The following is a 23,104-nucleotide window of genomic DNA, read 5'->3' as shown; positions in this document are numbered from 1 at the left end:
AGCAAAGAGACAAAGAATCATCGTTGTGACAGAGGTCATTGACAAGACACCACCGAGAGCTTCAGCTCAGAAGATACCAGCGGCTGAGGAAATAACAAATATTGAAATCACACCTTCGGAGGTCGCGGCTGCCGAAGCTACCTCAATTGAAGATTTGAACTTGGAAAGCACAATCGAACACATCGACAAAATGCTGCTAGACATGGCCACAGAAGAAGCTACTACTGCCGCCGAAGAGGCCATGGCCGCAGTGTCGGGGAAAGAAAAGGAAATTGCTGACGAAGCTTCAGAGGACGAGGCCTTCATGTTTCAAAATTTAGTTGGAGAAAAATTGTCAAGAACCGAAATAGAGGAGCTTAAAGAGTATGCCAAATCTTGCGGATATAAACCAGGAGCACTCCTCTTCGGAGGTATTGATGATGAAAAATTAGACTGTATCCGGGATCAAACTGGAGCTAAGGTTATCGGTACTCTGTCAAAGAGTATCGGTTTTCCGAAGCTAGAAACGGACATTAGCCGCTACCGACGACAACATATCGTTGGTAGTTTATTTTATTCAAATTTCAAGGTGAACTACTTTTCCCTTGACTTTTATTGTTTTTAATAATGAAGACATGTCTAACGAAGGTTGTTTTCGTGCAGAGTATGCTGTTAAGCAAAGCTTTGAAAATGTAGCAAGATCTGGAAGACAAGAAACACGAGGTTATAATTGAAAATTTAGAAAGCAAAATAAAAGAGCAATCAGCTACTATTGAAAAGAAGAACTTCGAGCTTCAAGCAACTGAAGGCTTATTGGCGGAAGCCGAAGCTAAAATATCAGAACTGAACACGAAGCTTCTCTGCCAATCTGGACAGTTTGAACAAGAAAAGCAAGAACTTAATGCAAAACTTGAAGCCGAAGTCCAACAAAATTCAGATTTGAAAAAACTATTGGCGGGCTTTCAAGACAAATGTTTGGAATTTAGCAACAAATGTATTCAACGACTAAGAAAAATTTTCCACTCAGTTGGAGCTAGCAGTGAGAAATTCACCCCGTCAGCTGAAGATTTACCAAAGACCTTCGAACATATTGAAGGTGAAATTGATGAGCTTGACGAAGTTATAGCCGGGCACGGTGACTTCTGCGCCTGGGTAGCTTCTCGGGGCACTGCTGCAGCTTTCCTAAAAGCTAGCTGCGATCATGGAAAAATTGTCAATAGGCCCAATTTCACTCTATCACCATCAATTCTAGATGACATTCCTGATCTCGCCCGAAGCATTTCTAATAGATTTGTAAAGATGATATGGACAAAAGGCGGGCGAGAAAAGGCTGGAGACGAAGCTCGGAGTCATCTTGAACCAGTAAGAAATCATACCTTGTGCTTACCTCTTCCTTCAAGCTCGATTTTGACTTACAACAACTTAATTCATGTAGGATGACGAAGTCGAGGCCGATGCTTAAAGAGAATGATGCCGAAGCTGAGGTCCCTTGAAGATTAAATAGGAGTAGACTGTAGACAGACTCAAGAAACTTTTGAGATAACTTTTGTAAATGTGACTAAACTTGTTCTTAATAAATTATGTTCATACCTTGTAATATGTTCTTACCCTTCCATTAATGTATGAGAGGTGCTTTGATGTGGATGAAATTATCTTTTTGAGCCGAAAGCGAAAAAACACCTTCCCTTCTTTTCGTACACAGCGAAGCATAAAAAACAACATTTCCCTTTCTTCCGAAGCTCTTTTTTCGTACACGAAGAAGTACAAAAGACAGTTTTTTCTTTTTGCCGAAGCAACCACTTATGCTATGATGATGGTTATCCTACATATGCCTGGATGAATGTTTATGAATGCAAATGTTATGATGTAATGTGATGTGCAAATGAATGTCCAAACACATATCCGAAGCCATAATCACAGCCGTTATTTTCTTAGAAACAATCATATATCAGCGCTGACTTTTCGCTGTAAGCTCTGCATTCCCTTAGGAACGACTTTGGAGCTTCTTTGCCTTTTACTTTCGGCGGAATCAGCGTTGACTTTTCGCTGTAAGCTCTGCATTCCCTTAGGAACGACTTTGGAGCTTCTTCGCCTTTTACTTTCGGCGGAATCAGCGTTGACTTTTGAAAGTGCATTCATCCCTTTTTGTGAGTTTTGGTGATTTGGATAACAACACATTTAAAGGTCTAACGAGTTTGCTAAGTGTTGAACAGGAAATTCAGTATGATGAACATACTTGAATAGTGTATAATGATCAGTGAACAAAGGTTCAACACGAGGTTAAATAACCAATGAGACAATGCAAATAGATATAATATGATCTCTACATTGGTTTGAATATATGGACAAGACCTGAGAAATCACTACATACATATGATCAGAAAAGAGGATGAAGTGATTAAGAGGATAGGTCAAGCCAAAGTGAATAAGATATGAGGAATCGTGAATTGGCTTGACCATATTACTATCGATCCATATATGCTTCTATGAGAATCAAACTAGAGCTTGATTAATCTTAACAGTTATATCTAGAAGACATTCAAGCAAGGTTCACAATATTGAAGAAATGATTCTCTCAATGGATGCTCAAAATGATGTGACTCAAGAATGGCTTGATAGGGTGAAGATAGCAAGGAAAGGGCTTCGAGGAACTAAGCGAAGGTGAAGGCCAAGCGACGGCTTGTGGACCGAGGTACCATGGCTAAGGTGAAGAAGAGAGTACTTGCACTAAGTCGATGAACTAATCAGCTATGAAGAGTTATAACATGTTGATGCATCAGCAAGGTGACTTGAAGCCATGATTTGAACTCATACATGGTGATATGGTACAAGTCACAGGGTTTGATTTATGTTTGCTTCAAAAGGTGAGACAAAGATGTTTGTGATCCTTATGAAGCAACGCCATGGAGAAATCACACATGAGATGCCAATTACTCAAGGAGTTTACTTAATTATATTTTATTTAACTTGAGTATAGGAATCGTCGTACTATAAAGAGGGATCCAAAAAGAAGGTTGGTGTTTGCCAAAGCTCAAGCCTCTATATTCAAAAGCTATTTTTGAAAACCAAAAATCTCTTGAACGTTCTATGGTTGACCGCGGTTAGGTTTGAGAAACCTAGAGTGTTCTTGTTGAAAAGCAGCTGAACTTCTTCAATTGTAGCTGAGCTTTTCAGCTGAGCTGAACTTCAGCTGAGTTGAGCTTTTTCAGATGCAGCTGAGCTGAACTTCAGCTGAGTTGAGCTTTCTCAACTCCAGCTGAACTTCAAGTTCAACCGAGGGCCAGACAGGTTCAACCGAGGTCCAGGGCAAGTTCAACCGGGGTCCAGAGAGGTTCAATCGGTGTCCAGGGAAAGTTCAACCAGGGTATTTTCCCCGGACCTCACTGGTCAAAACCGGTTGAACCGGTCCTAGGGGAGGTTCAACCGGTGTCAGGGTCACCTGACCGGTCTGACCTCCTGACTGGCAGACTGACTGCCAGTGTGACCCCCAGGCGGTTGAACCGGCCCTAGGGGCGGTTCAACCGGTGTTAGGACCTATTTTTGCAGTCTGACCTGCAGTCTGCCGGTCTGACTGGCAGACTGTCTGTCAGCCTGCCCCAGGCGGTTGAACCGGTCTTAGGGGCGGTTCAACCGGTCTTGGTCAACTTGACCAGTCTGCAGGTCAATCTGCTAGTCAGTCTGACAGTTAGACTGGCAGACAGTCTGCCTGACCTGCCAGGGGCGGTTCAACCGCCCTAGGGGGCGGTTCAATCGGTCTCAAACAGAAAAATCTGCCCAACGGCTAGTTTTGAGCTCCACCTATATATACTCACTCCTACCTCTCTCCCCACACACGAGAGCACGACCCAAACTCCATTTCTAACTTGAAGAACACCTCCCACTCTCTCTCACACATCTCTTGCCTCTCCCATTTCAAATCTTTGGAGAGAAATCTTTGAGTGAGTTTGAGATCTGTGGTTTTTATGCTTCGTCTCCAAATCTCTCTTGCTCTTCTTCATTCGAGCTTTGGTACTACATCGAGTTCTTTGTGGATTCATTACTCTTGGAGCTTCTAGCTCCTAGACGACTAGGTGTCTCTTGTGAGTCTCCAAATCTTGTGGAAGACCACAAGAAAGTTTGTATTACCCGCTCGTTTGAGCAAAGATTAGTGTGTGAGCTTGACCTTTGTGGTCGGCAAAGGGGGGATTAGGGTTGAAAGAGACCCGGCTCTTTGTGGGCGCCTCAACGAGGAAGTAGGGCACCTTGGTGGTGTGACCGAACCTCGGGATAAATCTTGTGTCTCTTGTGTTCTTGTTCATTGTGTTTGTTTGTGTTCTTCGTTCTCTCACCCTTCCATGAAAGATTTGTTCATATCTTTTTGGTGTGTGGATTTTGAGAAGTGCCCTTCTCAGATCTACTACTTTGAACCCTGTGGATCATTTAGAACATCTCATTTCCAAAGTTAACTAGGTGAATTTCGAGATCAATTCAGTTTTATATCTCATTCTTTAGTTGAGCTCGTTCAAACCAGTTGCACCGGTTTTTGACACCGGACGGTTTTACCTAGTTTGTTTCTAGTTTTTGTTGAAAAAGTTTTAACTTGCCTATTCACCCCCCCCCCCCCTCTAGGCAACTTTCAACTTTTCGCTGTAAGCCCTGCATTCCCTTAGGAACGACTTTGGAGCTTCTTCGCCTTTTACTTTCGGCACTCGATGGTGCGTTCTCAGCTTTTTACATTTACATCCTTGGGGGATTTTGCTCTTATAGAACTAAAAAAGGAAATTACATATGATGGCCCCATTAAAAACCTTTCTCCCCCTTCAGAAAGGAAAAAGGTGCCATGAAAGAAAAAATATAAAAAATTACATCAAGTTACACATAATATCGCCGAAGCTCATCCGCATTCCAAGATCTAGGAATGTCGTTGTCGTCCATATCCTTCAATCTGTATGAACCGGGTCTTGACGAAGATGCTACCAAAAAAGGTCCCTCCCATTTCAACTGCAACTTGCCCACTGTATCTGGGTTAGCCACTCGCCGAAGCACCAAATGTCCTGGCTCAATATTCTTTAGCTGAACCTTTCTATCACGCCATTTGATTGTTTCGGCTTGATACTTATTGATGTTCTCCACAGCTTGAAGCCTGATCCCTTCTATAACATCTTTTTCCACGGAATAAACAGCTTCAGAATCTGATTCTGCCGAAGCTACTACTCTTATTGATCCAGTTTTGGCTTCCTCCGGAGTTATTGCTTCGTCACCAAACAATAGTTTGAATGGAGTAAAGCCTGTTGACCTTGATATTGTTGTGTTGTGGCTCCATACCACTTTGATTAATTGATCTGGCCACTTTCCCCTGGGTTGATTGAAGATTAACTTCATTATTCCTGTCATTATAATGCCATTGGCTCTTTCAACGAGTCCGTTTGACTCCGGATGCCTGACTGATGCAAAATGGATCTTCGTACCAATTTGATCACAGAAATCTCTGAAAGCTTCGGAGTCGAACTGTGTTCCATTATCTACAGTGATGGCCTTTGGTACCCTAAAACGACAAACAATATTCTGCCAGAAAAACTTTTGAATGGTGACCGAAGTTATTGTGGCTAAAGGCTTTGCCTCAATCCAATTAGAAAAATATTCCACAGCCACTACAACATATCTTAAGTTCCCTTGGGCCGGTGGTAACGGACCTAACAAGTCAAGGCCCCACCTTTGCAATGGCCAGATGGGTTGTATGAGCTGGGTTAAGGACGAAGGTTGTTTTTGATCTCTTGCACATTTCTGACAACCTTCGCACTTTTGAACTAATTCTGCTGCATCCGAAGCTGCCTTCGGCCAATAAAACCCTTGACGGAAAACTTTTCCAAGTAACGGCCTAGATCCAATGTGAGATCCACACAGGCCTGTATGTAATTCTTTCATCAATTCTATGCCTTCAGTTCTAAATAAACACTTGAGTAGTGGAGCACAAACTCCATGCTTGTACAACTCCCCTTCTATCATGACATATGGACGAGCTCTTGCCTCTATCCTCCTGTTATAAGTTTTGTCATCTGAAAGGAATTTACCCTGGAGGTAAGAGATGATCTCAGTTCTCCAGTCTTCGCTATAAACAGGAGATATATTGAGGACTGCTCTTTCAAGAAGTTCTACTGAAGGTGCTGTTATTGTTTCGAAGAACACATCCGAAGGTAAGGGCAGCCCCTGTGCTGCTGACTTAGCTAGCAAATCAGCATGCTCATTTTGTCCTCGAGGGATATTTTTGACAGAAAATCCTTCGAAGGAAGCTTCGACTCTTCGGACCGTGTCTAGATATTTTTCAAGCTTCGGATCTTTAGCCTTGCAACTCTTGTCGATATGACCCGAAACAACCTGGGAATCAGTTTTAAGAATGGCCCTTCTGATTCCCATTGCTTTTAACTTCCGAAGTCCCAAAAGCAAGGCTTCGTACTCAGTAATATTGTTTGTACAACTAAAATCGAGTCTTGCCGCATAACAAGTTTTAACTTTGGATGGTGAGACCAACACAGCAGCTGCTCCTGCTCCGAAGGTTCCCCAAGACCCATCACAAAACACTGTCCATACTTCGGCATCTTTATTTGTTTCTTCATCCTGAGCCCCTGGCGTCCAATCGGCGATAAAATCTGCCAACGCTTGAGACTGGATCGAAGATCTGTGCACATAATCAATGCAAAATTCATTGAGCTATGCAGCCCATTTTCCAATCCGCCCAGTAGCTTCTCTATTTCTCATAATATCCTTCAACGGCTGCGAAGAAGGAACAACAATATTGTATGCTTGAAAGTAATGTCGAAGCTTCCTGGATGCCATCAAAACAGCATATAACACCTTCTCCAATTCTGTATAGTTTTTCTTTGATATACTAAGAACTTCAGATACAAAATACACTGGGACCTGCTTCTTGACTTGGCCATCAAGCTTCTCCTGAACAAGTGCTGCACTTACCGCTGAGTGCGAAGCTGCCACATATAATAACAAAGGAGCCCCTGGCGTTGGTGGAGTTAATGTTGTTAAATCTATCAAATATTGCTTCAGTTCCTCGAAGACTTTTTGTTGGCTTGGTCCCCATTGAAAGACTTCGGCTGATTTCAGCACTTCGAAGAATGGTAAATTTCTTTCTGCTGATCTGGATATAAATCTATTAAGAGATGCCAGCCTCCCTGTCAATCTTTGGGCCCCCTTTTTTGTAGTTGGTGGCTCCATTTGAAGTATAGCTTCAATTTTACTTGGGTTAGCTTCAATTCCCTTTGTTGAAACCAAGCATCCAAGAAATTTCCCCTTCTTTACTCCGAAGACACATTTTTCTGGATTCAACTTTAGGCCAGCTTGTCTAAAACTGGCGAAGGTCTCCTGCAAATCAGCAATGTGATTTTCCTGTTTCGTGCTTTTTACAATGATATCATCAACATAAGTTAGCACATTTCTGCCTATCTGAGATTGGAGAACCTTCGCAGTCATTCTGCTGAAACTTCCTCCAGCGTTCTTGAGCCACTCAGGCATCCGAAGGTAACAATATGTTCCACTAGGGGTTATGAAACTGGTCTTTGGTTCATCCTCCTTCTTCATCCAAATTTGATGATAGCCTGAATAACAATCGAGAAGACTCATAAGCTCTGACGAAGCTGCTGCATCAACTAAGGAGTCTATCCTTGGCAATGGGAATTCGTCCTTCGGACAGGCCTTGTTGAGATCTGTAAAATCGATACACATTCGCCATTTGCCATTGGCCTTTTTTACCATAACAGTGTTAGCTAGCCATTCTGGGTACTTTACTTCTCTGATAACTCCTGCACTGAGGAGCCTTTTGACTTCATTACGAGCACCTTCGGCCTTGTCATCAGACATTTTCCGAAGCCTCTGCTTTCTGGGTCTGAAGGATGGGTCAACATTGAGCGAGTGTTCAATAACATCCCTGTTAACTCCGCAAAGATCATTGGCTGACCATGCAAAAACATCTTTGTTGTTGAACAAAAACCTTATCAAGGTTTTCTCCTGCTCTTCGGATAATTGAGAGCCCAACAGCACCCTCTGCTCTGCTATGTCCTCACATAAGAGCATGGGCTTCGGCTGATCTGCTGAAGCTGCTTTCTCCCTTCTGAATTTGTACTGTTCACAAGCTTCAGCTCCATCTATGTTATGGATTGCTTTTGAGTCAGTCCAGTTTCCCTCAGCCCTTCTGGCAGCTTCCTGACTCCCATGAATAGCAATGGGTCCTTGATCCGAAGGTATCTTCATGCAAAGGTAAGCAGGATGAATAATTGCTTCGAAAGCATTGAGGGTGCCACGACCAATAATTGCATTGTAAGGGTATTCCATGTCAACAATGTCAAACACAACTTGCTCAGTTCTGGTGTAGTTGATGAATCCGAAGGTCACTGGCATGGTGATCTTGCCCAGTGCTACAATCTGTCTTCCTCCGAAGCCACAGAGAGGGTGTGTAGCATCATGAATCTTATCTTCTGGCTCTTGCATTTGCCTGAAGGCCTTAGCAAATATGATATCAGCCGCACTGCCTGTATCAACCAAGACATTGTGGACCAGAAACCCTTTGATAACGCAAGAAATAACCATAGCATCGTTATGAGGAAAATCCTTGAGCTGAAGGTCCTCCTGGGAGAAGGTGATTGGAATGTGGGACCACCTTGACTTGATGAAGGGTCCCTGCACTCCAACATGTTGTACCCTTCTCTGCGCCTCTTTCTTTTGCTTTTTGTTGGCTGGTTCTGAGCACAAACCACCTGTTATCGGGAGCACCAGCTTCGGAGCCGAAGCAGCTCCAGCTCGATCGTTGAACGAAGCCATCAGCTCAAAAAAGTGGAAGTGAGTTCACCGGAGGTGGGCGCCAATGTTGGGGACTTGTTCTCAAATGCTATGAATTAAGAACAAGGCAACATAAAAATGTTAAATATTAATGTCCTTCGTCCGCGGAAGCATTATCTCCCCAAGGATTTAATGAGCTTCGGACGAAGGCCATAAACAAAATATCACGAAGGTCATACCTTCGTGATCAGACTTGAGAAACAATATGAAATAAAATATAAAACATAAGGCATTATAGAAAGACATACCGAAAATGAATAACAATATTCACATATATTTTATTATATGAACCTAAATATTGAAACATAATATTTAGGTACATTTATACCTTCGTCTTAGCAGAAAGCAATAATTCCAGCGTAATGTGCCAGTGATTACAAGATTGCGTGGACAGTACAGAGGTACTGTTCACCTATTTATAGGCACAGGGCGTAGCCTGTGAGGAATTACAACTATGCCCCTCATAAGGGATTACAACGGTGACTCAAAGATTTAAGGACTAAAAGGTCATTCTACTTTTATGTCGGTTTGTAAATTCCGAAGCTTCATGAAGAGGAACCTTCAGTCATCTCATACGAACAGCTTCAGCCGAAAACTGCTTCTTCCTACAAGACCTTCGGCGACGAAGCATAGTCCCAACAGCGGAGTAACTCTGAAAAAACCCGTGAGCGGCCAGTTCGTGGGTGCTTTGGCCTGGGCACCGGCCGGTGCGCCACTAGCAGCACCAATGCTTGTCTTTGCTCTAAACTTGTAGAGTCCCCCAACTTATTTTCTTTGTTGGTTTATGTTGAACTTTATGCACCTGAGATAAATGACAACTAGACAAACTAGTTAGTCCACGTGGTTTGTGATAGATGTCAACCACCAAAAATGTTTATAGAAAATGTTTAAGCTCATTTTCCTTTCATTAACCATTTCATATCCTCTATTTCAAACACGTAAAATGGTGAGACCAAATATTTTTATTAAATTTCAAACACCCATAAATTACATGATAATTATAATATTTTTAAAAAACAATAATTACATAATAATTAAAATAAAGCTGTATAACTCTAACTAGTGCCTTGATAACAACTCTAGACATGCTGAATTATAAATCTGGTTGGAGCTGAGTGTAACCAGATGAACCCATTAATTTAATGGCAATTTGGTGTTAGGAGCCTCTAGAAATCAAATATGCCATAAATTGTAGCCAATAATTAAATTAATATGATGTTGTTTTTAAAAAAGAGAGAAAGACAAATAGAAAGACAAACTTTCTTAAATTTATCTAGATTTATACAAAATAGTAGCACTATTTATGCCTCCAAATGACTTTACTATAAAAAAATATATTAAATGATTAATCTAATAACACTAATATATACTTGAAATATTAATACTCACTACATATTTGGTTGAAGTTAATAATCCTCTTTCTGGTACCAAGAGAGTAATGTCATGTCTTCAACGTGCAAATCACGTTCCGATAGCCAAACTTGTAGTGTTAAATTATGGAACTAGAAAAAAACCTATATTCATAGATTAAATCAACTTTTTCGTTCAGAAAAAGACAAACTAACCTAGTAATTTTCTACAGAATTGTGCTGCAATGATAGATACCCTCTTCTACTCCCTTAGTTTTTATTTACAAATTTTATTAGTTTTGTCCTAAGTTTAATATTTATATATTTAATCATTGATTCTTAAAAAGTAAGATAGGTTCATGACATTAGATTTATTATCTTTAAATTCACTATTGAAATACATTTATAATATAAGGTTTATGGATTGTAAAACAATAAGATTTTTTTTCAAAATAAGTGGTATACGTGGTTAGAGATAGTAATGTTTGACTTGGAACAAACCTAATATCTTCCAATTAGGGATTACAATAGACTTTAAGGGGTTGTTTGGTTTAAGGAATCAATACATTCAAATTGAGGTGGTGCATCATAGGTTCATTCCTCAAATTTAGTGGGATGACCTCATTCCTCATATTAGTACTAACTAACTAACTATAAGGAATGAGGTGGTGATGGATCAACTCATTCCATTCCACAAACCAAACAAAAATAGTGAGGAGTGAGAAGATGATGGACTAGTTCATTCCTCAAACCAAACACCCTATAAATTTTACATTATAAAGACTTGTCGGGGACCATAATTAGGGGTACCCTCAAGACGCCTAATTCTCAGCTGGTAACCCCATCAGCATAAAGCTGCAAAGGCCTGATGGGTACGATTAAGTCAGGGATCAGTCCACACGAGTGACTCGATCACGCTTCACCCGAGCCTAGCCTCGGCCAAAGGCAGCCGACCTCGAGAGACTTCCGTCTCGCCCGAGGCCCCCTTTTTATGGCGGACACATCACCGGCTCGCCCGAGGCCTTGGCTTCGCTCAGAAGCAACCTTGACTAAATCGCCACACCGACTGACCAAATTGCAGGGACATTTAACGCAAAGGTGGCCTGACACCTCTATCCTGACACGCGCCCCCGGCAGAGCCGAAGTGACCGCCGTCACTCCACCGCTCCACTAGCCAGTCTGACAGAAGGACAGCGCCGCCTGCGCCACTCCGACTGCAGTGCCACTCGACAGAGTGAGTCTGACAGGCAGACAGGCCTTGCCAAAGGCGCCACGGCGAACTCCGCTCCGCCCGACCCCAGGGCTCGGACTCGGGCTAAGACCCGGAAGACGGCGAACTCCGCTCCGCCCGACCCCAGGGCTCGGACTCGGGCTAAGACCCGGAAGACGGCGAACTCCGCTCCGCCCGACCCCAGGGCTCGGACTCGGGCTAAGACCCGGAAGACGGCGAACTCCGCTCCGCCCGACCCCAGGGCTCGGACTCGGGCTAAGACCCGGAAGACGGCGAACTCCGCTCCGCCCGACCCCAGGGCTCGGACTCGGGCTAAGACCCGGAAGACGGCGAACTCCGCTCCGCCCGACCCCAGGGCTCGGACTCGGGCTAAGACCCGGAAGACGGCGAACTCCGCTCCGCCCGACCCCAGGGCTCGGACTCGGGCTAACGCCCGGAAGACGACGAAACTCCGCCTCGCCCGACCCCAGGGCTCGGACTCCGCCCTGGCCTCGGCCGAACGACTTCCGCCTCGCCCGACCCCTTGGCTCGGGCTCGGCCACGGCAACAAAAGGCAGACTCAACCTCGGCTTCGGAGGAACCCCCACGTCGCCCTGCCTAGGGCACAGACCGCCACGTCAACAGGAGGCGCCATCATCATCCTACCCCGAATCGACTCGGGTCACGGAGAACAAGACCGGCGTCTCATCCGGCCAGCTCTGCCGGAGGGGCAATGATGGCGCTCCACAAGCTCTATGACGACGGCGGCCCCCAGCTCTCTTACGAAAGCAGGACAACGTCAGCAGGGACTCGACCGCTCCAACAGCTGTCCCTCCATCAGGCTCCGCCGCACCTCCGACAGCCACGACATCACGCCAGCAGGGTGCCCAGATCTCTCCGGCTGCCACATCGGCATGTACCTAGGGCGCTAGCTCTCCCTCCGCTAGACACGTAGCACTCTGCTACATCCCCATTGTACACCTGGATCCTCTCCTTACGACTATAAAAGGGAGGACCAGGGCCTTCTCAGGGAAGGTTGGCCGCGCGGGACCGAGGACGGGACAGGCGCTCTCTTGGGGCCGCTCGCTTCCCTCACCCGCGTGGACGCTTGTAACCCCCCTACTGCAAGCGCACCTGACCTGGGCGCGGGACGAACACGAAGGCCGCGGGACTTCCACCTCTCTCACGCTCGGCTCCGGCCACCTCGCCTCTCCCCCCTTCGCGCTCGCCCACGCGCTCGACCCATCTGGGCTGGGGCACGCAGCACACTCACTCGTCGGCTTAGGGACCCCCTGTCTCGAAACGCCGACAGTTGGCGCGCCAGGTAGGGGCACGCTGCGTGCTGACGAATAGCTCCCCGTCAAGCTCCAGATGGGCAGTCTCCAGCAACCTCTCCGGCCTGGGACGGTGCTTCGTTTCGGGACTCTTGAGTTCATGTCCTTCGATGGCAGCTACGACATGATACTCCTTCCACCGCCGCGCGACTACGACAATGGCGGCCGACAACCCGCCCGCCGGCGGCGGAATCGACGATGTCTTCCCCGCGTGGTGGAAGAGCAACATTCGGGCTCGCTCCGTCCTCTCCCCCGCCAACGGAGGAGGAGGCCGGGCCGTCAAGGCCGGACGGGAGGCCGCGCTTCGTCGGCCGTCGAGCGAATCGACGCCCCCGACGCCCCGACGGAAGGCACGCCGGACGTCGACCCCGCGTTCAAGACGGAGGCAAGCGCCGTCCCCCCGCGGCACGCTGACCCTGAGCAAGAAGACGACGCCGGCGCGCTCGCGGAAAGCCTGCAGGACGTCGCCCTCGAACCAGAGATGACGGTGCGACCAGTCCCCGATGTGACTACGTCGCTCCTCGTCGACCAAAAGGTACCGACTAACTCCCATCTTGCGTCATTTCGACTCGGCCTCAACCCGCCAAACGACCTCGTTTTGGCGGGCGCTCTCATTGAGGCGAGTGCAACCCCACTGAGGTTCCGTATGCGGTCGCCTTGGGACCGACTGACGGACGTCTCGACCTACGGGCCCTCTGGGTCCGAGGAAGATGACGATCCCAGCATCGGTTGGGATTTCTCCGGACTTGGCAACCCCAGTGCCGTGCGGGACTTCATGACCGCATGTGACTACTGCCTATCCGACTGTTCCGATGGAAGCCGCAGCCTTGGCAACGAGAGCTGCGGCCCGAGCCGCGAATGTTTCCACATCGAGCTAGGGGATCCCACCGAAGGCAACCATCTTGGCATGCCGGAGGATGGTGATCTCCCTAGGCCGGTGCCTCGCGCCGACATCCCACGGGAGCTAGCTGTGGTCCCCGCTCCGGCGGGGGGTTACGACCCACAACTCGAGCAAGTCCGCGAGGCGCAGGCCAGGCTCAACGAGGGAACAGGAGCGCTTGAGCCGATCCGTCGGGACGTCGGACAGGCATGGGTGGGCCAACCCCTGGCCGGAGAAATACGTCATCTGCCCCAAGGTCTCCAGCACCGCGCCGCCAACGATGTCAGGATCAGGCCGCCGCCTGCATCCAGCGGGGTTGGTCAGAACCTGGCAACCGCAGCAATGCTCATCCGCGCGATGTCGGAGCCGTCAACCACCGAGGGTCGGCGAATCCAGGGAGAACTCAAGAATCTCCTGGAAGGCGCTGCGGCCCGGCGGGCCGAGAGCACTGCATCCCGAAGGCAAGGATATCCCTCAGAACCTCATGTCGCGACTTCCCGATTCATGCGGGAAGCCTCGGTCTACACCGGGCGTACGCGCAACACCGCGCCTGCGGCCCCGGGCCACCTCGGCAACGAGCACCATCGACGCGACCGTCGGGCTCACCTCGACGAAAGGGTGCGCCGAGGCTACCACCCCAGGCGTGGGGGGCGCTACGACAGCGGGGAGGATCGGAGTCCCTCGCCCGAGCCACCCGGTCCGCAGGCCTTCAGTCGGGCCATCCGACGGGCGCCATTCCCGACCCGGTTCCGACCCCCGACTACTATCACGAAGTACTCGGGGGAAACGAGACCGGAACTGTGGCTCGCGGACTACCGCCTTGCCTGCCAACTGGGTGGAACGGACGACGACAACCTCATCGTCCGTAACCTCCCCCTGTTCCTCTCCGACACTGCTCGCGCCTGGTTGGAGCACCTGCCTCCAGGGCAGATTTCCAACTGGGACGACTTGGTCCAAGCCTTCGCTGGCAATTTCCAGGGCACATACGTGCGCCCCGGGAATTCCTGGGACCTTCGAAGCTGCCGGCAACAGCCGGGGGAGTCGCTCCGGGATTACATCCGGCGATTCTCGAAGCAGCGCACCGAGCTGCCCAACATCACCGACTCGGATGTCATCGGCGCGTTCCTCGCCGGCACCACTTGCCGCGACCTGGTGAGCAAGTTGGGTCGCAAAACCCCCACCAGGGCGAGCGAGCTGATGGACATCGCCTCCGGCCAGGAGGCGGTCGAGGCTATCTTCTGAAAGGACAAGCAGCCCCAGGGCCGCCCATCGGAAGAAGCTCCCGAGGCGTCTGCTCCGCGCGGCGCCAAGAAGAAAGGCAAGAAGAAGTCGCAATCGAAACGCGACGCCGCCGACGCGGACCTTGTCGCCGCCGCCGAGTATAAGAACCCTCGGAAGCCCCCCGGAGGTGCAAACCTCTTCGACAAGATGCTCAAGGAGCCGTGCCCCTACCATCAGGGGGCCGTCAAGCACACCCTCGAGGAGTGCGTTATGCTTCGGCGTCATTTCCACAGGGCCGGGCCACCCGCCGAGGGTGGCAGGGCCCGCGACGACGACAAGAACGAAGATCACCCAGCAGGGGAGTTCCCCGAGGTCCGCGACTGCTTCATGATCTATGGAGGGCATGCGGCGAATACCTCGGCTCGGCACCGCAAGCAAGAGCGCCGGGAGGTCTGCTCGGTGAAGGTGGCGGCGCCAGTCTACCTAGACTGGTCCGACAAGCCCATCACTTTCGACCGGGCCGACCACCCCGACCATGTGCCGAGCCCGGGGAAATACCCGCTCGTCGTCGACCCCGTTGTCGGTGATGTCAGGCTCACCAAGGTCCTGATGGACGGGGGCAGCTGCCTCAACATCATCTACGCCGAGACCCTCAAGCTCCTGCGCGTCGATCCGTCCTCCATCCGAGCAGGCGCTGCGCCCTTCCACGGGATCATCCCTGGGAAGCGCGTCCAGCCCCTCGGGCGACTCGACCTCCCAGTCTGCTTCGGGACACCCTCCAACTTCCGAAGGGAGACCCTGACGTTCGAAGTGGTCGGGTTTCGAGGAACCTACCACGCCGTGTTAGGGAGGCCATGCTACGCGAAGTTCATGGCCGTCCCCAACTACACCTACCTGAAGCTCAAGATGCCGGGCCCCAACGGGGTCATCACCGTCGGCCCCACGTACAAACACGCGTTCGAATGCGACGTGGAGTGCGTGGAGTACGCCGAGGCCCTCGCCGAGTCCGAGGCCCTCATCGCCGACCTGGAGAACCTCTCCAAGGAGGTGCCAGACGTGAAGCGCCACGCCGGCAACTTCGAGCCAGCGGAGACGGTCAAGGCCGTCCCCCTCGACCCCAGTGGCGACACCACCAAGCAGATCCGGATCGGTTCCGGGCTCGATCCCAAATAGGGAGCAGTGCTCGTCGACTTTCTCCGCGCAAACGCCGACGTCTTTGCGCGGAGTCCCTCGGACGTGCCCGGCGTGCCGAGGGGTGTCGCCAAACACTCGCTGGATATTCGGGCCGGGGCCCGATCCGTCAAGCAGCCTCTGCGCCTCGATCATCAAGGAAGGGTCGGCCTCGCCATGGCGGAGCCCGACCCTCCCTCGGGGGCTAAAAAGGGGGAACCCCTCTGTGTCAAGATCTTTTTAAATCAAAAAAGGGGGCCTCTTACGTTCTCCCAGCTACGCTCTCCTGGCTATGTCAGAAGCCGGGTCTCGAGGAGCGAACGCGGGTACATGAAAATGGCAAGGCCGATTGAGCCGAGGAACTCCCGTACCTCCGGGTTAGGGATACCTCACTCATCACCTGCCACGAAGAATGGCCCAACTCGAGAAGCCGCTCTATTATTGACGAGCTAGGACGAACATGCAGATGGAAAGAAAGGAGAGTACGACTCCATGCAAGAAAGACAAAAGTGTTTAGGCCTCAGCGGCCGTGGTGAGACACACGTTCAACAAGAAACTGTTCAAACGAGAATCAGGCGCCGCCTTGGGAAGGAGCCGCGCCTTCAGCTCCACCCCCGCCATCGGTGGGGTCCATCTCAGCCTCCGGTGACGTCGCAGGAGGAAGGACCTCCGCCTCAAAGGTGGTCGCCAGCACTGCGCTCGGGACGGCGGCAACCGCGTCAAGCCGCTGCACCTCCGCCAGAGCAGCATCGTCTTCGTCAGGAAGACAGTACCCCTCACTAACCCGCTCCAGGTCCACAACGTAGTGAGAAGCGAGCACGGCGAAGGCCCGCCTGACGCCGTGGTGTAGCGCTTCGCGGACTCTGCCGCGGGCGTGACCACCCAAGGCTCGAAGGCGGCTCTGAGGGGAGCTTCCTGAAGGGACGTCATTGGAGCCGAGGGCACGATAAAAGTCCGAGACGGCCTCGGACATGGCCGCGAGGTCCGCCTCCCTCTGCTCGGCGGCTCCGGCAAGCGCCTCAGCAAGCGCCTTGGCGGACTCGTCAAGGGCGGACTCAAGCTCTGCAAGTAGCCAGGAGAAATACCTCAAGCACGAGCAAGGGAAACGGACAAGAAAAAGAACTGGGGAGGACCAAGACATACTTCCGGCTCGGGCACGGTGCTCCGAGGCCGCGACTTGGGTCGCAGCTAAGTCAGCCGCGAGGGTCTCGGCTCAGCTTTCGGCCTCGGCAGCCCGACCTTGAAGTCGGTTCCGTTCCTCGACGACCTGGGCGAGCTCCGATCGCTGCTGTTGCGCCTTCGCACGCGCCGCTGCCGCCTCGGCTCTCAGGTCGGCGCATAGCAGCTGGAGGTCCGCCACCTTGGCATCCTGCTGAGAAAGGCGCGTGGTAGCCCCGGCGAGCGAAGACCTCAGGGATCGCAGCGAGCCCCAGACATCAACCTCACGGCGGATGAACGACGACTTAGCGGCGCTCCGGTCCGTCAGATCCTGGGAAAAGGAAACAGGGCGTCACAGCGAGTATCACACAGAAGGAAAAAAGGTATGCCCGAAACCGTTACCTGGAGGATTTTGGGGACGTCTCTGCAGAAAACCTCCAGCGACGACCGGAGCGACCCCACCGCCGCCTCTGCGCACTCGCGGAGCTCACCCCAGGACTGGTCCTCCTGCTCATCATCGAGAACGAAGACGGGGTCCGAGGCCTCGCGGGTCCGGAATCGGAGCAACGGGCGCCGGGCCTCGGGGCTCCGCCGCACAGCGATGAGGCTGTCGCCCGGCTGGGCGGATTGCGCGACCGCGCCCACCTCTTCTGGGGTCTTGGGCACCGACGCATCAGCCATCCCGGCGCTGGCGGCGGCTGGACACCCTTCGACAAGGACGGCGGCAACCTCGGCGGTGGCAGGCGCCGGCATGACCGGCACGACAGGCGAACTCAGAGCCGCGTGGGCGTCAGCCGCCTCCTCAACCACGATCGCCGCCTCGGCTGAAGAGCCGGCCTCGGGAGCCCGCTCCTCCGAGATTGGCGGCGCCCGAGCCCCCGATGTCGGAGTACCCCGCGAAAGGGTCGGTTGAATGGCGCTGGCCACACGGTTCGGCGCCGTCTTGAGGGCCTTCCGGGGTGCCAGGTCGGTCTGGCCGTGACTTCGCTTGCTGGATAAAAAAAAAGGAAGGGGATCACAACCGAAACATACGAATGGGAGGCCAAGACGAAGACATTCCGAGGTACTCACCCACTCCGGGCCATGATCCACCGCGCCTGGGGAGAGCCTTCTTGAATCCCGGCTCTCGAAACGGCCGCCGAGGTCCGCTTCGCCGGCGCTTGGGGCGCCTGGGAGGCAGGTTCCCCGGGCGCGGCCGCGACGACCTGAGGGTCACTCCCATCCGCCTCCAGCACAAGCGGCGGCCTCTGGGGAACAGACGCCTTGGTCTGGACCTCCGGAGCTACTTCAGCTCCTCCGGCGGGGGGTCAGGTGGCCTCTCGGTTCGCCCCCGCGCCTCGGGTCGGGAGCCCGACGCCCCGACTTCGGGGGCTGACGGAGTCGGTCCGCTCGGGGGCTGGCTCGACGGCTCCTGGCCACACCCCAGGCCGAGGCTGAGGCCGAGACGGGCGGCCATGTCATCATCATCATCATCATCATCATCATCATCATCGCCGTCATCGTCGTCGGGCGTCTCCGGCGACGGCTCCCTCGGGAGACCGTCCCTCTCCTGCTGGCGGCGGCGCTTCTCCAAGGCGTCCCGAGCCCGCCTCCGCTCGCGGGCCCGGGCCTTCTCCGCGTCCTTCTTTTTCTTCTTCTCCTCCGCGGCGACCCGCCGCGCTGCACGGTCCACCGCGTCCTCCGGGACCCGTGGCAGGGAGGGTTTGTGACACCCCACATCCTAAAAGGAGGGGAGAAAGGAACCCGATCATAAGGACCCGGAGCAACCAGATATACGAAGAAGGGAGGAGCAAACGCTCACCAAAGTCACGCACCCCTGGTCGGGGCGCATCCGAAGCTGGGAGTATGCATGGGGGTCCGGCTTCCCCATCGCGGCCGACACCCGCCATTGGAGGGCGTCGAAGGGGAGAGGATCAGGGGACATTCGTGAGCCCTCCCAGTCGGCTTCCGGGGTCATCTCCCAGAGCGACAGCCGCCGCTCCGCCAATGGGAGCACCCTCCGACGGTGGATGGCGGCGATCACTCCCGCAGCGGTAAGTCCCCCCTCCCGCAACTCCTTCAGAGCCTGGAGAAGGGGCTCGAGATTTTTCTGCCTCTCGTGCGGGGTCCCGTGGCGCCAGGCGTCGGTGGCAGCCGTAACTACTCGCTGGGAAAACGGTGGGAGCAACTCACCGTCATTCCGGAGGTAGAACCACCGGCGCTGCCATCCCTTGTTCGAAGACGCGAGAATGGCAGGAATGTACTGCAACGCCCGCGACTGCCTCAATAAGAGAATGCAGCCGCCGGCCCGCACCGCTGCACGGATCCTCCTCTCCCCCGTCGACAAGGCGAAAGGCTCGGCGAGAAAGAAGTAAGTCCACAAATCCCAATGAGGAGCGATCCCCAAGTACCCTTCGCATAACGCTACGAAAATAGCGGCCTGCGAGATAGAGTTGGGGGAGAGGTTGTGCAACTCCACCCCATAGTGGAATAGAATGGCCCGCATAAAGCGGCCCGACGGCGCGCCAAATCCCCGCTCATGGAAGGAGACGAAGCTCACGACATACCCCGGCGGCGGGGACGGAGCGGCTCCGCCCACGGGAGGAATCCACTCTGGCCGCTGCTTGTCGGTGAGGGGGCGGAGCAAACCTTCGCCGACCAGCTCCTCCAGATCACTCGCCGTCACCGTGGAGAAGGGCCACGAATCGCGCGGGGGATTATGGTCACTCGGTCCGCCATCACCAAGATGGAGAGGATGGCGGCGCGGGGGGCAGGGAGGGCGGTTTTCTCTCTCCTCCGACGGAAGTTTCCCGGGTTGCGAAAACCTAAAGGGAAAAGAAGGGAGCAGAGTGAAGAACCGTCACCGGACTCCCTCTCAAGTATATGAAGGCCAGGGCGAAACCGTTTCCAGCACGCCGCCTGGACCGGACGCAGGATTCGAAAAGCGCGAAGCGGCACAGCCGTTCCTCGAAACGGCTCGCACACGCGTAACGGCCGCCCCGCCAACCACTCGCCCCGTCGCATTAACTCCGCGGCGGGACACGCGGCGCCTCTGGCAGGAGGAGCGCGCGACGCTTCACCTTCGCCGTAATAAACGCGTCGGAAAAGGTACGCCACGTCGTCCTATTTCGTATCCTTTTCCGTTTTCCTCTTTCTCTATCTCTTGCAACAGGGACCGGGAAAGGGGGATACCCCGAAAGGGATCCTTCTCCGCGAAGGAACCGGGCTCCGAGCCCCCCATTACTGATCAGGGGTTCGAAGGCTGGCCCCCCCGAAGGGTTCAACAGTCGCCTCAGATCGCGTGGGCCCGACACCCACTACTGGTCAGGGGTTCGAAGGCCAGCCCCCCGAAGGGCTCCATGGCCGCCTCAGGCTACTCGGGCTCCGCGCCCATTACTGATCAGGGGTTCGAAGGCTGGCCCCCGAAGGGTTCACAGTCGCCTCAGACACCGAGCGAGGGATGACCAGGGGTACGTTCGATACATAACCGAGGCTCGGGCTGCGCTCCCGAGGTACCCTAGGACATTTCCGAGACCAGCGGGAACGATCTTGTAACGGAATCCCATCGGAGGGAGGCATCGAGCCCTCGGACCCCGTCGCCAGGGGACCGGGTCCGGCAAATCACCCGCAGGTACTTTTGGGCGTGCCTCTGGGCCCCTAGCCGACCCCCAACGAACGGGGCACGGACGTCCACTCGGATTACCCGCTTGCAGCTCACCGGAGACACCATGTTCGGTGCCCATCGAGGGTAACATGGCGCACTCCCCCCCTCCTCCTTGCGGAAAGGCGACGTAGGGGCGTATGTAAAAAGTCGAGTCTGTCCCTGATCGTCCTCTCGCCCTGTGCAGAGGCTCGGGGGCTGCTCTCGCAAAAACCGGCTCCGGCCGAATCGTTGACAGCGTCAACATACCAGCCCGAGAGTTTGGGCCCCGACCGTGCACCCGGGCTACGGCCAGTTCGCATGAGGGAACGACCAGACCAGCCGAAGCGTTAAGCGAAGTATTAAGACCTCGAAGGAGTGTAACCACTCCTCCGAGGCCTCGGGGGCTACACCCGGCGGGTGCGCTCGCGCGCACCCACCGGAACGAAATGCAACCGAGAAAGGCTGGTCCCCTTGCAAAAAAGTGCGACAAAAGCCTCCAAGCGAGTGCTAACACTCCCTTCGAGGCTCGGGGGCTACTGTCGGGGACCATAATTAGGGGTACCCTCAAGACGCCTAATTCTCAGCTGGTAACCCCCATCAGCATAAAGCTGCAAAGGCCTGATGGGTACGATTAAGTCAGGGATCAGTCCACACGAGTGACTCGATCACGCTTCACCCGAGCCTAGCCTCGGCCAAAGGCAGCCGACCTCGAGAGACTTCCGTCTCGCCCGAGGCCCCCTTTTTATGGCGGACACATCACCGGCTCGCCCGAGGCCTTGGCTTCGCTCAGAAGCAACCTTGACTAAATCGCCACACCGACTGACCAAATTGCAGGGACATTTAACGCAAAGGTGGCCTGACACCTCTATCCTGACACGCGCCCCCGGCAGAGCCGAAGTGACCGCCGTCACTCCACCGCTCCACTAGCCAGTCTGACAGAAGGACAGCGCCGCCTGCGCCACTCCGACTGCAGTGCCACTCGACAGAGTGAGTCTGACAGGCAGACAGGCCTTGCCAAAGGCGCCACGGCGAACTCCGCTCCGCCCGACCCCAGGGCTCGAACTCGGGCTAAGACCCGGAAGACGGCGAACTCCGCTCCGCCCGACCCCAGGGCTCGGACTCGGGCTAAGACCCGGAAGACGGCGAACTCCGCTCCGCCCGACCCCAGGGCTCGGACTCGGGCTAAGACCCGGAAGACGGCGAACTCCGCTCCGCCCGACCCCAGGGCTCGGACTCGGGCTAAGACCCGGAAGACGGCGAACTCCGCTCCGCCCGACCCCAGGGCTCGGACTCGGGCTAACGCCCGGAAGACGACGAAACTCCGCCTCGCCTGACCCCAGGGCTCGGACTCCGCCCTGGCCTCGGCCGAACGACTTCCGCCTCGCCCGACCCCTTGGCTCGGGCTCGGCCACGGCAACAAAAGGCAGACTCAACCTCGACTTCGGAGGAACCCCCACGTCGCCCTGCCTAGGGCACAGACCGCCACGTCAACAGGAGGCGCCATCATCATCCTACCCCGAATCGACTCGGGTCACGGAGAACAAGACCGGCGTCTCATCCGGCCAGCTCTGCCGGAGGGGCAATGATGGCGCTCCACAAGCTCTATGACGACGGCGGCCCCCAGCTCTCTTACGAAAGCAGGACAACGTCAGCAGGGACTCGACCGCTCCAACAGCTGTCCCTCCATCAGGCTCCGCCGCACCTCCGACAGCCACGACATCACGCCAGCAGGGTGCCCAGATCTCTCCGGCTGCCACATCGGCATGTACCTAGGGCGCTAGCTCTCCCTCCGCTAGACACGTAGCACTCTGCTACATCCCCATTGTACACCTGGATCCTCTCCTTACGACTATAAAAGGGAGGACCAGGGCCTTCTCAGGGAAGGTTGGCCGCGCGGGACCGAGGACGGGACAGGCGCTCTCTTGGGGCCGCTCGCTTCCCTCACCCGCGTGGACGCTTGTAACCCCCCTACTGCAAGCGCACCTGACCTGGGCGCGGGACGAACACGAAGGCCGCGGGACTTCCACCTCTCTCACGCTCGGCTCCGGCCACCTCGCCTCTCCCCCCTTCGCGCTCGCCCACGCGCTCGACCCATCTGGGCTGGGGCACGCAGCACACTCACTCGTCGGCTTAGGGACCCCCCTGTCTCGAAACGCCGACAAGACTAGTTTGGAACCTACAAAACCGAAGGGAATTGGAGGACTAAAATTCTCTTCTTATTCAAAATTGAATAAGAAAAGGATTCTAATCCCTCCAATCCCTCTGATTTTATGACTCAAACTAACCCTAAGATTTAAGGATCGGATTAAGTTGAAGCTCAATTTCTATTAATTTTTAAACTAAAATTTATTTAAAACT

The sequence above is a fragment of the Zea mays genome, chromosome 3 (genome assembly GCF_902167145.1).
Source record: "Zea mays cultivar B73 chromosome 3, Zm-B73-REFERENCE-NAM-5.0, whole genome shotgun sequence".
Taxonomy (NCBI): domain Eukaryota; kingdom Viridiplantae; phylum Streptophyta; class Magnoliopsida; order Poales; family Poaceae; genus Zea; species Zea mays.
This window is presented reverse-complemented; position numbering follows the sequence as displayed.